The following is a 12,277-nucleotide window of genomic DNA, read 5'->3' on the forward strand; positions in this document are numbered from 1 at the left end:
TCACTCCATCCCTGTTCTATACTCTAATCTACTTCTTATTTAGGTTCTTATATTCCCCTAGCCTGTGGTAGGTTTACACAAACAGTTGATTTCTATGGTCAAAGGGGCTTTAAAAAAAAGAAAAGCAGACTTTTCTTGGTATATTTGTTTTAGTATTTACTCAACTATACAGCAAGTGAATTAAGGTTCTGTTCATTCATTTTTTTTCTTTCTCTGTATAGAATCTCACTCTTATCAAGGGGTTCTATGTAAATTCCACAGTACATCATCTAGGCTTTTGGGCATTGCAGACTTCCAAGTGATATGAGATTACTAAATGCATATAGGAGATAACACAAACAAAGCAAAGACTATGACCTTGGCCTTAGAATTCAGTCAAACTTTAGGCAATGACACTATTTTAACTCTTAAATGATGACAAGGCCTGAGTTCAAAGTAGATGTCCAAAAGGATTCAATTAATTATGTGACTTGTGGATGATTTCTTGGAGAACCAAAGAATCATTGTGAGATCTTAGACTTCAAAACTCTCCCGGGATTGCATAGCCTTACTATAAGGACTTTACATCATGGTTTTAGGAGGTACAAAATCCGAATATGAGATGACACATGTGGAACTCCTTTGTAGTGACAGACACTACACAGGCCTCAGTGATTTAGATCATGACTGTTACCTGGAAGCTGCTATTCAGAAGCCCCATTTTAAAAAACTGCAAGCAAGTGAACTGAAGTAATAATTTCAGAGTATATTCAAGAAAGTTCAATCAATGAACTTTTGGTAACTGACAAATATTACATTTGCAAATGATTATTGCAATGTAGAAATCTAAGAGCAATTTTAAATAGACAATGGTTACATTTAATTTCAGGGTCTACATTAAGAACTTTTCTTGAGAAAGTTGTCTTGCTTAATGGATTTACAGTTAAATGGAAATCATTGTCAGTGTAATTTCAAATTTAAAACAAAACAAAATACTTTGATTTAACTAATGATGCAAGTTCTTAATTTGCATATAAGCAATTGTGTTTAATTTTCAGAAAGTTAACTCAAACTCTTTAAATTTGACTTATTTAGTAAACATAAAAATGTAAAATATGTATGTTATATTTACAGGAGAATATTTTACAAACTCTTTTTGCCTCAAATATGTGGTAATATATTAACATATTCACACCAGAGCTTTCCGTTTGTTAACTGTGAAAAAAAAATCACAAAATTAACATTTTTTTGTTTATATTAGAAGGATCCGAAAGGAAGCAAATAAAAGCTAGATACATTTGCAATTGCCTAAATTCTCCATTACCTATGAACTAGTTTTTTATTGCTGTCATAACAAATTGCCACAAACTTACTGGCATAAAACAACACAAAGCTATTCTCCCACAATTTTCACAGGTCAGAATTTAGGAAGTTGGGGCTAGTTTCTCTGCTACAAGTCTCTCCAAGTAGAAATCAACACATTGGCAGGGTGGCATGCCTATTTAGGGGATCTAAAAGAATTTATTTCCTTGTTCACTCAGGTTGTTGGCAGAATTCAGTGCATATTGGTTATGAGATCAAAGCCCTTTTTTTTCTGACAGCTGCCCTGAGGTCTTCTCAGCCTCTAGTGGTTGTCCACTTTTCTTGTCTGATGGCTCACTTCCACTAGGCTGAAACCTTCTCAGGCTTTAAATTGATCTTCTTTCTCACTTTTCCATGGCATCCTTATGTCTTCAGATGAAAAAGATTTTCCTCTCTTAAGGGCTTGTGTGAATAGATTGGGATAATCCTGGACAGTCTCCCCATCAGACCCTTTTCACCTGTGCAAAGTTCCTTTCAGCTTGTACGATAACACAATCACAATTGTTTGTTATTTGTATACCTCTCAGGGAGGCGAAAATTGAGGAAGCAAAACTCCTGCCAAAGACAATACTAAGTCGTTCCAAAATACTGGGTTTAACTTAAATTTTACAATACAATACTGACAATATCTCTCAGATGAATATTGATTGCTTTTCTATGAGTTTGAGATGTCTGTTTAGCCACTTGTTTCTCATTATACCTAGTATAATAACATTAGAAGTTTCCTAAATTCTTGAACTGGACTATGAGGTATTTAATTAGGTTGTAATTTTTTAATTTAATTGCTATCTATGTGATAATATCTATTTTTTCTATATATCCATCTATCATATCACTCACTTATCTGTAATTAATAGCTTAGAAATAGTTAGCATCAATTCCTGAAAGCAGAACATCATTACTCCCTTGCTTCTAAGTCAATATGAGCCTATGTTCAAGAAGGGTGAATTATGCTAGTTTATGCAAGAAGTGAGCAAAAATATCAATTATTCTCTCACTCACTCTGCTCCAAAGTACACAGAATGCACTATTCATTGTTCATTGAATGTTTACTGCATGTTAGATATCTGCTAAATATATATATATATAAAATATACATTACTTTTAATTCACAAAATAATTACACATTTGATCAACAATGAATCAAATGTACAGATTTAAAACCCTGGACTGATTAAATGGCAAAGCCAGGGTTAAGTTGGATATTTATTTGGCACCAAAGCCCATTCTGTCTTCAATCATTCTTTTAAAAACTATTTACTGAATGACTATTCTGTGTTGATCTCTCTCCTAGACACATCAATACTACACTAGAAATCTACAAGTGTGAATTCATAAAAGTTATCCCTATGGGCTGTCCTGCAAAGACAAAATGATTTATTTTAAACAAGTGTTGAAAAATTATCCAAATTATTTTGAGATATAGAGGCATCTGAAATATCTTCATTAAATTTTAGAGTCGCTTATTCCAAGGGATCAGCATTCATTTGCCAATAGGGGATTTAAAAATTAAGGAAAATCAATTTTAAATAAAGATGTATCTATGAAGTGTTTCCATGTTAGTTCCTTCTAGATGATGACCCAGAAGTCTCTTGTTTTCTACCACTTTCCTGTGAAAAACTGAGATTGAGAAAATGTATTAATATATCCAAATCTTAGGAGATTATGCAGCGGGACACCGCGGAAAATCAACTGCACCAGCTTGTGTACCCAGCGTGCAGGCTCTTTCTTTCCTCCAAATTGTGTAGTCAGAGGTAAGCCCCGCCGCTTGCCAGGCCATCCTCTTAAGTTATTAGAACAGGAGGGTTATTCCTATGTAGTAAGGAACACTCATTAAAAATGTGGTCTCACTTTAGATTAACTCAGGATATGAATGCACCTGCAACAGTCTTAGAATGAAGATCTGCTTTGAAGTAAATTTGTTCCTGATGTAATAATCCAAACCCGGCATCCTAAATATTTATTCTTATTATTCCCAGGAAAGATAATTCTAACACCACCACCTCATAATACTGTCATTTATATCCTCAATGAGAATTATGAAAAATATTTGCCACAATAAAATAATGTATATATTTAAGTGAACTCAAAATAAATGCAGCTACTACTATTATTTTAATAATAACGACATAAAATAATAATAGAAGATATTCCCAAGGAAAAATGATAGCATTGTAAAAGTAATTTTGAAATCTGTAGATTAGAAAATTTATGAAAAGCTAGTGTATTCAAGATAATTTATGTTGGTGCCATAACTTAGGGGTAACTTAATGCTGGCTGATCTGTGGGAATATATTCAGTCTGGTCTGTAGCAATAGAAAGGAAAAAATAGTCAAAATATCGTCCAAATTTCTCATCTCCAAAGGTTCTTCTTTTGTTTCCAACCTATATGAAAAAAATAATAGACTAACCAATTGGAGGAAGGAGAGAGAGGCCCAGAGAGAGTCAACTGAGACGGACAAATGATTCTGCCTCACTCTTGTCTCAATTTAGGCATCTCTTTATTGCTGACATAAACCTTAAAAGTCTTTCAGTTAAATTTATGGGCCTTTATCTCCCTTGTGCCTGGAGGCTTAGGAACTGCTTGGTTCTGTTTTGGTTTATTTTTTTTTTTTTTTTGCTTTTTATAATATTCCTTCAGTAATGTGCAACAATATTTGCCACAAGGGGAGACAAGTGACAGATAACACCACAGCTTTATACTCATCTGCCAACTAACTCACTAGGCTTCTCTTCATTGAATGTTATAATTATCTGTATTTGGTAGTTTATAATATTAGAACTCAGGGAAGGAGACACATCAAGAAAACATTTAAAAATAAAAATAGTAACTAATAGCCTATGATCTTATATGGGATATGCCTTGCTAGTTGTTTATAATTTTAATTCAGATATCATTAAACATTTACCAATAGATATGTGCAATAATGGCTTTAAATTAATAAGAGATAACTTTATTTTTCTCTATTTAATCTGCATTCTGAATCTAATTAGTAAATTAGATATCTTTAAGCCCGTTGTAAAGAAATTAATAGCTTCATTTACAAGCCCTTAAGTTATATTATTAGCCTGCTCAATTAATATCAAACATGGATCAGAGATAAAAGTCTCCTTTAGTTCAAGTCAACATTTCTAAGTCATACAAAGGATTCAAATACTCTTGATGTTTAATGAATATCTGTAGAACCATTCACATTAAAGTTACTTAAAATCACTTGAACTGAAGATCAAAGCATATACAAAACTATTTTTCTTTTCATTCATATTCTAATATTAGAAGTCACTTCCTGTAACTGCATGCGATGTTTAGTTTTTGTTTGTTTAAATGTTTATAAACATGTTAAATATTTATTATAAATAAGGCAGGGAAATAATAACATTTTTAGAAGCTTATATGTATTATTGAGTCATAGTGATTAGAATTTAAAATACTGAACTAAGATAAATACATGTTTCTTTTCCCTTCGTTTTATTAGAAAATAAAGGTCTAGTTCTTAAAACATAGAGGCAAACAGTGTCATATTGAAACCTCTTAGTAAAATTGGTCTTAAAATTGGTCTAACTTGTAAATTCATTATTTGAAGTAAACAAGGTTGATTAACACATCAATTTTCTTAAGCAGTGGTCTGATTATTTGCAAGAGTAATGAATTTCTAGAGAGTGAACAAATAACTCTGAGTGAAGTAAAACACAATCAACGAAGACAAAAACACAAGGAAAAATTAGTTAAGAAAATCACAGAGCAGAAACATTTTATATGACCATTACCACTAGAAAAATGCCATTACATCAGAAAAATGAGTAGAACATGCGGAGTAAAAGCTGGCTTTTAAAATTACATGTTAGCTTTTCATTGTACTAAGATATAATTTCATAAAATTGACCATTTAAAAATTAAAGTCTCGCCGGGCGCGGTGGCTCACGCCCGTAATCCTAGCTCTCTGGGAGGCCGAGGTGGGCGGATTGCTCAAGGTCAGGAGTTCAAAACCAGCCTGAGCGAGACCCCATCTCTACTATAAATAGAAAGAAATTAATTGGCCAACTGATATATATATATAAAAATTTAGCCGGGCATAGTGGCGCATGCCTGTAGTCCCAGCTACTCGGGAGGCTGAGACAGAAGGATTGCTTGAGCCCAGGAGTTTGAGGTTGCTGTGAGCTAGGCTGACGCCATGGCACTCACTCTAGCCAGGACAACAAAGCGAGACTCTGTCTCAAAAAAAAAAATTAAAGTCTGTAAAGTAAATCTTAAATACTTGATGCTACTGTATTAACATGGTCCATTTTGTAACTCTTGGAACAATGGCAGAATAAACACTGTTTAATTTTGTGTCTACATACAGAATACATACACACACTCTCTCTCTGTGTGTATATATATATATATATATATCTTGAATATATATATCACAAGCTCAGTTTTGAATATTTTAATAACTGTAATAAATTATTTTTATCAGGATATTCATTTAAATTGGTCACTATTCATTTAATACTCACTACTTCCTAGAACTAATCAAAGGATAAAAATTAGAAAGTACTTCAGACATTGTCTCAAGAAAGAGATGATAAATAATGATATTGGTCTGAAATTAAAATGAAGAGACAAAGTAATTTTCAACACTTATTTTACAATAATTATTAGAATTCAATAAAACAGCCTAATTACAAACTAGTTACTAAGCAACACTTTTCAGATTAGTGAAATAACCAGTAAGATGATTGAAATTCACCTCTAGTATATTCTAGACATTTTTGTTTATGATTCTGGATAGTATAGAGGTACTCTAATGGCCTTGAAAAGATAATGAATGATGAGGAACCATGTAAACTCTCATCTGTCATTCAAGGCCTAGCCTATATGTGTGTTGTGTGCATGTGTATAAGTGCATAAGCAAATGTGCATGAGCCTGTTTACGCATAAAATCTTTATAGATAATCTCTAAAGATTACTACACAATATTTATAGATTGTATTTGAATATTTATAAATTTTATTTAAAAGACCAGCATATAAATGCATGCTGATAAATATTTCATTAACCATTTTGCCACTAGAAGATTTAAGGGTAATGACAGGTCAAAAACAAATACTGTTATTTATTTGCTATAATTGATGCCACCACTCTCTCTATCTAACCATATAAGTGTTTTTGTTGCCAAGTAGAGTGAACCTCATGTATATAAATTTTAAGTACACCCAGTTCATTTTTATGCATTTATCATAGATATACATTTGTACTGAGACAATTTTAATGATTGTCTATGGGAAAGATGGTTTATTGTACCTTCTTGTAAGTCATGACACCCATTGGACTACAACCAACTCATATATATAATAATTTGTTAGTACAAGTTATTCTGGATCATTTCACAGGCATAGATGTTGCCAAATAATCTTTTCTGGAAATACCCAGAGATATTATCATTTTCACCATATATACAGCTATTAAGTGAATAGAAGCTTTAACTCAAGATAACAAGATTTTTTAATTAGACTGGAATTTATAGATAGTACTGTATATTTTTATGAAATACAGTTAGCAAGAACTCTATATTATGGTCTAACTTTTCAGCATCTAGCCATCTGTTCTGTGGTCCATATTTTGAAAAGAAATTCATAATGTGCCTTTAGAAAGGATTCCAAACTTATTTGTAAAAGATGTAGGTATTCCCTGTGAGAGAATATAAACTTAAAGACAATGGAAAGTGAAACAAGTAAAATTTCAAGACATATCTCATTGTGTATACTATGCGGCTGACACTTTGGTAACTATTGGGTTTTGCACTAATGGACACCAAGTTGTCTCTAGTGACTAATTATTGTTTTTTTTTTTTTTTTAGTTTTCTAAGAAAAGTGTGTAAAGGTTACCGACTTTACTATTTTAGAATCTTTTATTTCATAATATAAAATTTTTCTGCTTAATAATCATATACTGAATGACAAACATCAAAAGCAATACATTTGAAGATATCAAAGTTGGAAAGGAAATTAGAAATGAAAACATACTACATGTTATGTGAGGATGAAGGTAGTGCTTTTTTTCAATCACTTTATCATTGTTTGAAGGGAAAAAAATCAATACTCAACTAAGAAATAGGAATGCCAGGTTCCTCACATTCTGTTGTATATATGGCTTACAGTCAAAGAAAAATTATCTGATATTTTTAGTACTCATAAAATACTACTCCACTAAATCTTATGAATTCATTTACCTTGGCACATATTTAAATAAATTTTGTTTGACAGGCAATCAGATCATTTATTTGTATTTCTGCTAATATTCATATTAATTATTAATATGTATTAACATATTAATAATTATTAACCCTTTAATAATTATTAACCCTTTAATACATATATTAACGGGTTTAGTTATTTCATTCTTTCCCACTTAAAAAAAAATCTTACCCAAGCACACCAGACTTACAATGATACTTCAAATTCAAATTTCCAACATTACAAATATATTTCCTCTTTTATATTTATAATTACTATGATGAAAAGTGAATTATTGACCAGATTTCTTTAAGAATATTCATAGGAAGGATTCAGCTAGGTCCCCCAACCTATTGAGAAGTCACTACAGTATTAAATAATGAAATTAATTAATTCAACAAATATGGAAGCATTTTGAACACCTATTGCAGGCCAGACACTGCTAATTTAGTGTATCTATTTCTCAGAAATGTTTAAGTAATATTATTTTGTATGTGCTTTTATATTCACAAACAAAGAACAAGAAAGTGATGAGAAAGAAGCAAATGGCTGCACATTTAAAATAGTCAAAGCCAAATCTCTCCATAAACTGAGATGCCTCCGAAGATATTTGTTTATGCTTAAAGATAATTTATTTAAATTGAAGAAAATAACAGAAACAGAACAACTTTGTAGGTGTGGCCATTTCAAATACTCAACTTGAAATGTTTTGCAATAAATATACAATTTTTCCATGATGTGTTCAGATATCATGACAATATGTATACCTACCTTTCAAGTCTACACTTTATGGGATGGAGTAGAAATTGACCAATTTTTGCCTTCCTATCTATCTTGTCTATATTGGAAAATATAAAATCAAACTACATTGATCGATCCTGAAATACAATGTTAACATTTGCCAAAATTGATTCTTTCACATTTTAAAGAAAACTTAAAATCAGTATATGGGCTTTTAAATAACTTATTATTATTATTACATTTTTGTTGTGCTATCACATATTGTTCATTCTATTTAACTATATTTTTGCACACCTTAACCATCCTTATTTTATTCTCTCCTCCCTGCTATACTTCCCAGCCTCTGGTAAGCATAATTTTATAATCTGTCTCCATGAGATCAATTGTTTTTAATATTTAGTTCCCACATACAAGTGAGAACATGTGAGATTTGTCATTCTGTGTTTGGCTTATTTCACTTAACTTGATGTTCTTCAGTTCCATCCATGCTGTTGCAAATGGTAGGATTTCATTCTTTTTCATAACTATATGATATTACATTGTATACATGTATCACAATCTCTTTATCCATACATGCATTGATGGCCACTTAGGTTGATTCCAAATCTCAGTTACTGTGAATAGTGCTGTAATAAACATGGGAGTGCAGATATCTTATAAATAATAATAATCAAGATATCTCTCTGTGTAATATATTACTTTTTCTAGCAAAAGGCTCATTAGTAATCGTGTGACTCAATAATGTTAATGTTACCAAGATGAATGACACAAAAGACTCATTATGTTTAATTCATTTACATGGTATATCTTTTTCTTTTCCTTTATTTTCAGTCTATGTGCCTTTATAGGTGAAGTGTGTTTCTTGCATACAGCGTATGGTTGGCTCTATATTTATTTATTTTTTTTAATTCAGTAAGCCACTCTATGGCTTTTGATTAGAGAGCTTAGTCCATTCACATTAAATGTTATTGACAGGTATGGATGTGGTACTGACATGTTATTATTTGATTTCTGGTTATTTTGCGGTCCTCTCTTTCTTACTTCCCTTTTGTCTTCCTTTTTTAAAAGTGACTTTCTCTCTGTTATTGTGTTTTAATTATTTTTTGACTATCTGTTGTAGGTTTTTGGTTTTAGAGTTACCATGAGGTTTGCAAAAAATACATTTTATAACCAATTATATTAAACGTATGCTTGCAAACAAACAAACAAATAAGCAAAAAGTAAAGATGACTGACAAGAGACACCTGCTGCCAGAATCTCTCAGAAACAAAGAAAAATTTTAGATGAATCAGAAAAAAAAAAAAAATGGACTGGGTGTAATTCTGAGGGAAAAGTGCTAGAGCCTACCAGAAAGTCCACTGGGCTCCAAGGAGCAGCTGCTTCCCCTCTGTTGGCATGCCCACCATGCCAAGGCTTCCATAGAAAGTAGGGCTCAAACTTTTCCTCTTAAATACCTGCAGTGGACTAAGAGGTATTTGGACTGTGAGCTCCCGTTCACAGCTCTCCCTGGTGCTGCTTGCCTTACCTGGCTGCTTCATCAAAGCAGGGCACACCCTCAAAGAGAGGGACATCAAATCTGATTGAACTTCCAATTTAGGATCATCATGTTTCTCCCAGGCACAGTGAAAGATTGATCTTCAGGGACGCAGAGACAGGTCAGCATGCCAGATCCAGTAACCCCAGGACTCAACCCTGTTGCTCAAAGACACTAAAGGGAGATTTCTGAACGAATCTCAGAAGGTGAGGGAGCCTGTGTGGGCAGATCTGAAAAGAGGGAGCAGTGTGGGTCCAAACCACTTTTAAGATTGTTATTTTCTTTACATATTGGTCTTGTTTACACAATATCAAGAAAAAATTTGATCTAAACAACTTTGATGTTTTTGATAAAAATTGGTGAACTTCTTATAAGAAAAATTACATGAGTAAGGAATATAACTTAAAAAGAGGGGAAGTATGATGAACATCCTTTTGTTTCCCCTAATCAACATAAACAATTTTAATTTATATGAAATCATTTACATTTTTTAAGTTCTAATAAATAACACATCAGAATAAAGATTAATCACCTTCTATAAAATATATGAAAATAAAACATCCATGATTAATTCTATAAAGATGACTGATTATGTAATACGATCATCCACATACATTTTAATTAAATGATATTAACATTTCATATTGTGGAATGTATAGTTGTTGCTTAGTTAACTCATCAATTTGAACACTTAAATGACAGTGTTTTTTTCAGGGTGTCAGGGATTTGTTTATGTAAAGCATTTTTATTTCATTATAAATAAATAATAAATTATATTTAGTTCATAGCTTGCCTGGATCAATTTAGTCAGTGCATAGTAAATTCTGTATCTCTCTGCCTTTCCTTTGAGCAGTAATCAGCTAGATGGACCACACAACAATTTGAATTAGTGTCAAGAAAATTCAATTTTGTGAGATTTCATGAAATCTAGATTATATTTTGATTGAAACAGAAATGGGCCGGGCGCGGTGGCTCACGCCTGTAATCCTAGCTCTCTGGGAGGCCGAGGCGGGCGGATCGCTCGAGGTCAGGAGTTCGAAACCAGCCTGAGCAAGAGCGAGACCCCGTCTCTACTATAAATAGAAAGAAATTAATTGGCCAACTAATATATATATACAAAAAATTAGCCGGGCATGGTGGCGCATGCCTGTAGTCCCAGCTACTTGGGAGGCTGAGGCAGGAGGATTGCTTGAGCCAGGAGTTTGAGGTTGCTGTGAGTTAGACTGACGCCACGGCACTCACTCTAGCCTGGGCAACAAAGTGAGACTCTGTCTCAAAAAAAAAAGAAACAGAAATTATCTAACATTATATGTCACATATAATAAGGATATTATTTATACACATATATACATGCAGAGTTTACATTAAAAGAAATATGCCAATCCAAGCACAGTTATTTTCAGTTACTGTACCATCCCGTTAGCTGTTTAAAATGCTGGAGAGAAACAATTAAATAATTTAGTATATTTTATACTATTATGAGTGTTCCTTTTTTAGTTTGTCAGTGAAATTATTAAGATGAGAAGCTTTTTCATAGCCTTTTCAAATGTTTTATATATGCTAATAAGGTTTTTTATATCACTAAATGAATTTTGAAAAATGGGACATGTTTAAAGGGAATCTCTAGTTTGCACTTTCAACTTTAGTCTTCTGTTTGTATACCTCCTGAGTAGGGTTTCCTAACCTTGGCTCCACATTAGAACAGTCTGGGGAGATTTTGACAATTCTGATGGCCAGGCAACTTCATAGGCCAATTAAGTCAGAAACAGTGAGTTTGAAGCCCATGTATTAGTACTTTTTAAAACTCTATGAGTAATTTCTGTCTGCTGTCAATGTTGAAAATCACTGCCCTAAAAGTATAGGAATCTTGTGATAAACTGAAAATGGCATATTATTACAATTTCGTGTGTATCAACAGGGAATTTAAACAGATTAGAATTTATGAATATAATATTTAACTCTCTCTGATCAATCAGCATAATTTTTATAATAAAATAATTTTAATTCTGAATCTTTTTAAGCAGTCTCTCTCTGCTTATCTTCATTAGCATTTTAAGCAATTTTCCTATAAAATGAAAAATGAGCATAAACATTAAAAAATTAAGATTTCATGAGGAAAAAATAGTTTTCCTTATATACATGTTAACATGTTATATTCAATCAGAAGGTATACTTTAAATCGACTAAGACTTTTCAAATAATCCATTTAATGTTAATATGTTATATTAGGAAAAGTTTCACCAAAACTAGTGGAAGCATACTGCTTAAAATTTTAAATTGCAGCTATATGGAAAATACTTATGTAGGTTGAATTCTTTCAATTCTTCACCATAATCAGTGAAGGAGATACATAAATATATAAAGAGTAGAAAGAGTGTCCAATAAGAAAGAAAAGAAACTTTTTTAAAAAAAATTCAATATTCTAATTATACTCACATGAAT

At 32.1% G+C, this 12,277-nt stretch overlaps 1 protein-coding gene across 1 annotated transcript in view; it reads left to right on the top strand.

Moving 5' to 3' along the window:
* Positions 1-12,277, top strand: part of EYS (EGF-like photoreceptor maintenance factor) — a 1,642,296-nt gene that overhangs the window by 55,600 nt on the left and 1,574,419 nt on the right.

Source organism: Microcebus murinus, chromosome 5 (assembly GCF_040939455.1).
Source record: "Microcebus murinus isolate Inina chromosome 5, M.murinus_Inina_mat1.0, whole genome shotgun sequence".
NCBI classification, from domain to species: Eukaryota; Metazoa; Chordata; class Mammalia; order Primates; family Cheirogaleidae; genus Microcebus; species Microcebus murinus.